We start from the raw sequence: 6,044 nt of genomic DNA on the forward strand, positions 1-6,044 counted from the left end.
GAAACACATCACCAATACTGTCTGGGGAATGGAACTAAGGGAGTGACAGATATAGGGGAGGTAATCAGTGAAGTGATGGAGTCCAGGTGTGTCTCATGATGAGGCGCAGCTGCACATAACGATGGTGCCAGTTTGAGTTTATTTGTATTGTTACAGGGACAGTGCACATTAATCAACGTTTCAGTAAAAATGACGGTTTTAGCCAGCCGGCTAATTTTCAACCGCAGTCCCTGGGCAGGTTATTAAAAACAATTACAATATAAATAATCATTGAATAATGAGCACACGCAGAGCAACATAGGACAAGCAAGACGTAGCATACAGACAGAGCAACATAGAACAAGCAAGACATAGCATACAGACAGAGCAACATAGAACAAAAAGCAGTAAGACAAAATTCATAAAAGCAACAAAATGTTTCCACACCTCACAAGCTACAGACAACAGACAACATGGAAAGCAGCAATACACAGCTAGGGATTATGTTCACAAATCTGATTGACCTTTAGCCATGTCTTCATCGATTTTGTGAAAATGTGATATGTGGTGCAGTTATGTGTGTCTGATGGCAGTGTATTCCAGACATGGGAAGCTCTCACAGAGAAAGCGGATTTACTAAAGGTGCTTTTCCTGACTATACAGTCACCTCTCATGGCAGACCTTGTGGATCTGCTGCCATATCAATCAATCAATCAAGTTTATTTTATATAGCCCTTCGTACATCAGCTAATATCTCGAAGTGCTGTACAGAAACCCAGCCTAAAACCCCAAACAGCTAGTAATGCAGGTGTAGAAGCACGGTGGCTAGGAAAAACTCCCTAGAAAGGCCAAAGAAACCTAGAGAGGAACCAGGCTATGAGGGGTGGCCAGTCCTCTTCTGGCTGTGCCGGGTGGAGATTATAACAGAACTATACCAAGATGTTCAAAAAATGTTCAAAAGTGACAAGCATGGTCAAATAATAATCATGAATAATTTTCAGTTGGCTTTTCATAGCCGATCATTAAGAGTTGAAAAACAACAGGTCTGGGACAGGTGGCGGTTCCATAACTGCAGGCAGAGCAGTTGAAACTGGAATAGCAGCAAGGCCAGGCGGACTGGGGACAGCAAGGAGTCACCACGCCCGGTAGTCCCGACCCATATGTTTGGGTTTTCTGTTTAACAAAAATACTGATTTGGAGGGGGAGCCAGGCCATTTAGGATCTTGAATACAAGACATGCATCGGTGTATTGCACAAGATTTTCCCAACTCAGGAGCTCATGCTTTCTGAGGATGTAACAGTGATCAAGCACTTTGAGAGCCTGTTTGTAGACAGACTGAATAGGTCTTACTGTTGTACAGCAAGCTTGGGCCCAACTAGTCAAGCAGTATGTTAAGTGGGGGAGTATCATAGATTTGAAGTACAGTTCTGTAGTCAAACAATTTCGTATAAATCGGAAATGAGCGAGGTTGAATTTGGTTATCTGAATTACCTTTTTCACATGCTTTTTAAAAGAGAGGTTGGAATCAAGTATGATGCCAAGGTACTTAAAATCAGATACCACCTGGAGCTTCTCCACTGAAACATAGACATCTGGCTCAGTGGCATATGTTGCCCTCTTTGTGAAGAACATGCAAACCGTTGTGCGTAATGATGGTAGTCAGAGCCTGTGTTTAGTCAACCAGCAACGTCTAGTGCCGGAGAGGGAGAGCGGGAGTAGACTTGTCAAAATCTTAGAAATAGTTTTCATATACAAACTTGCAGGGATTGCAGGGATTTGTAGTTTTGTATGATGTCTACTTTGATGCTATTTAGCATTTTCAAATCTGAGAGTAAATAGAACTGAATATATTGATAAAAGTCACCTTGTCCGAGAGAGATTTACAAGGTTACCAAAACATCACGCCAGAGTACGCCTACATGAAACAAAGCCCTTATTTTAAGTGTTTCTGAAATCCCCTATTGGAAAAATGAATGGTGGAAAAAACGATTGGAACCATTTCCCTGTTTGACCGCTAGGTTTTATGGGTATTGTGACACATCCACTGTGGGGCTCTCGTTCTGACACTGCCAGAACGTTGTCGGGAGCCTACAACATTTCACATTTCTCACTGTCAAACGTGATTCGTGAATGATAATTCTTCAAGTTTTAGTGGTGAAAATCTATGATCTAAATCTATGATACTCCCCCACTTTACTCCCCCACATGCAACATCTGCATACCAACCATTTGAACTCAATCCGTTTTAGTTGGGAATATGTATTTTGATCTTGTTGAGTTATAAACCTCACCAAGTAGCTTACAGAGTTGTTTTGAATGATGTACAGGGGGAGGAATTTTAGAGCAAAATGGTGATCACAAAGTGTCAATCACCATTCAATCACCATTCAATCACCATTTGTTTTAGTGTCAACCAAAGCACACATGTTGCCTAGTGGTGCCCTGTAGAGTACTATCCTATTATATTCGGTTCTGTTATGTAGTATGCTGTCTTTATGAGATCTTGCAGAGATTGATTCAGCTTTGATATGGCTCCAATTGGTGGAAGATAAATGCGTATTTGTTTACTTGTTGAATACTTGTTTGTAATGGGATAACTAACAAGCAACTTTACCGAAACAGTTTCAAAAAACTTGGCAACTTGGCAGTTTTAACGAAAGTGAACAAAAAATTCCAATCACTTTACCTTACCAACCACTATACCCTACCAACCACCAAACCCTACCAACTACCAAACCCTACCAACCACTATACCCTACCTACCATTATACCCTACCAACCACTATACCCTACCTACCACTATACCCTACCAACCACCAAACCCTACCAACTACCAAACCCTACCAACCACTATACCCTACCTACCATTATACCCTACCAACCACTATACCCTACCTACCACTATACCCTACCTACCATTATACCCTACCAACCATACCCTACCTACCACTATACCCTACCTACCACTATACCTTACCAACCACTATACCCTACCAACCACTATACCCTACCAACCATACCCTACCAACCACTAAAGCCTACCTACCACTATACCCTACCTACCATTATACCCTACCAATCATACCTTATCTACAAATATACCCTACCAACAACTATACTCTACCTACCACTATACCCTACCAACCATTATACCCTACCAACCACTATACCCTACCAACCATTATACCCTACCAACCACTATACCCTACCAACCACTATACCCTACCAACCACTATACCCTACCAACAACTATACCAACCAACCACTATACCCTACCAACCATTATACCCTACCAACCACTATACCCTACCAACCACTATACTCTACCCTACCAACCACTATACCCTACCAACCATTATACCTTACCAACAACTATACCAACCAACCACTATACCCTACCAACAACTATACCAACCAACCACTATACCCTACCAACCACTATACCCTACCAACAACTATACCAACCAACCACTATACCCCACCAGCAAAAATACCCTACCAACAACTATACTCTACCTACCAACCACTATACCCTACCAACAACTATACCCTACCAACAACTATACCCTACCAACAACTATACCCTACCAACCACTATACCCTACCAACAACTATACCCTACCAACAACTATAACCTACCAACCACTATACTCTACTCTACCAACCACTATACCCTACCAGCCACTATACCTTACCAACCACTATACCCTACCAACCACTATACTATACCCTACCAACCACTATACTCTACCTACCAACCACTATACCCTACCAACAACTATACCCTACCAACAACTATACCCTACCAACCACTATACTCTACCCTACCAACCACTATACCCTACCAACCACTATACCTTACCAACCACTATACCCTACCAACCACTATACTCTACCTACCAACCACTATACCCTACCAACAACTATACCCTACCAACCACTATACTCTACCTACCAACCACTATACCCTACCAACAACTATACTCTACCTACCACTATAACCTACCAACCATTATACCCTACCAACAACTATACCCTATCAACCACTATACCCTACCAACCACTATACCCTACCAACCACTATACCCTACCAACCATTATACCCTACCAACAACTATACCCTACCAACCACTATACCCTACCAATCACTATACCCTACCAACAACTATACCCTACCAACAACTATACCCTACCAACAACTACACCCTACCAACCACTATACCCTACCTACCACTATACCCTATCAACCACTATACCCTACCAACAACTATACCCTACCAAACCACTATTCCCTACCAACCACTATACTCTACCAACCACTATACCCTACCAACAACTATACCCTACCAACAACTATACCCTACCAATCACTATACCCTACCAACAACTATACCCTACCAACAACTATACCCTACCAACCACTATACCCTACCTACCACTATACCCTACCAACAACTATACCCTACCAACAACTATACCCTACCACCACTATACCCTACCTACCACTATATGACTCCTGACTTCTATAGCCTATCAGATGATAAGAGAGCCAAGCCCTGCTGTCCATGTCTATACCACTTGGTGGGCATCACCCTGCTCTACCACACTCACCACTTGGTGGGCATCACCCTATTCTACCACACTCACCACTTGGTGGGCATCACCCTGCTCTACCACCCTTACCACTTGGTGGGCATCACCCTACTCTACCACCCTCACCACTTGGCGGGCATCACCCTATTCTACCACACTCACCACTTGGTGGGCATCACCCTGCTCTACCACCCTCACCACTTGGTGGGCATCACCCTACTCTACCACCCTCACCACTTGGTGGGCATCACCCTACTCTACCACCCTCACCACTTGGTGGGCATCACCCTACTCTACCACACTCACCACTTGGTGGGCATCACCCTATTCTACCACACTCACCACTTGGTGGGCATCACCCTGCTCTACCACCCTTACCACTTGGTGGGCATCACCCTACTCTACCACCCTCACCACTTGGTGGGCATCACCCTATTCTACCACACTCACCACTTGGTGGGCATCACCCTGCTCTACCACCCTCACCACTTGGTGGGCATCACCCTGCTCTACCACCCTTACCACTTGGTGGGCATCACCCTGCTCTACCACCCTCACTACTTGGTGGGCATCACCCTACTCTACCACCCTCACCACTTAGTGGGCATCACCCTGCTCTACCACCCTTACCACTTGGTGGGCATCACCCTACTCTACCACCCTCACTACTTGGTGGGCATCACCCTACTCTACCACCCTCACCATTTGGTGGGCATCACCCTGCTCTACCACACTCACCACTTGGTGGGCATCACCCTACTCTACCACCCTCACCACTTGGTGGGCATCACCCTACTCTACCACCCTCACCACTTGGTGGGAAGTGCCCTACTCTACCACCCTCACTACTTGGTGGGCATCACCCTACTCTACCACCCTCACCACTTAGTGGGCATCACCCTGCTCTACCACCCTTACCACTTGGTGGGCATCACCCTACTCTACCACCCTCACTACTTGGTGGGCATCACCCTACTCTACCACCCTCACCATTTGGTGGGCATCACCCTGCTCTACCACCCTCACCACTTGGTGGGCATCACCCTACTCTACCACCCTCACCAGTTGGTGGGCATCACCCTACTCTACCACCCTCACCACTTGGTGGGCATCACCCTATTCTACCACCCTCACCAGTTGGTGGGCAGCGCCCTGCTCTACCACGCTCACCACTTGGTGGGCATCACCCTACTCTACCACCCTCACCAGTTGGTGGGCATCACCCTGCTCTACCACCCTCACCAGTTGGTGGGCAGCGCCCTGCTCTACCACGCTCACCACTTGGTGGGCCTCACCCTACTCTACCACCCTCACCAGTTGGTGGGCATCACCCTACTCTACCACCCTCACCAGTTGGTGGGCATCACCCTACTCTACCACCCTCACCAGTTGGTGGGCATCACCCTGCTCTACCACCCTCACCACTTGGTGGGCAATGCCCTGCTCTCCATGTCTATACCACCTCAGTCTC

Source organism: Salvelinus fontinalis, chromosome 5 (assembly GCF_029448725.1).
Source record: "Salvelinus fontinalis isolate EN_2023a chromosome 5, ASM2944872v1, whole genome shotgun sequence".
In the NCBI taxonomy this organism is placed as follows: Eukaryota; Metazoa; Chordata; class Actinopteri; order Salmoniformes; family Salmonidae; genus Salvelinus; species Salvelinus fontinalis.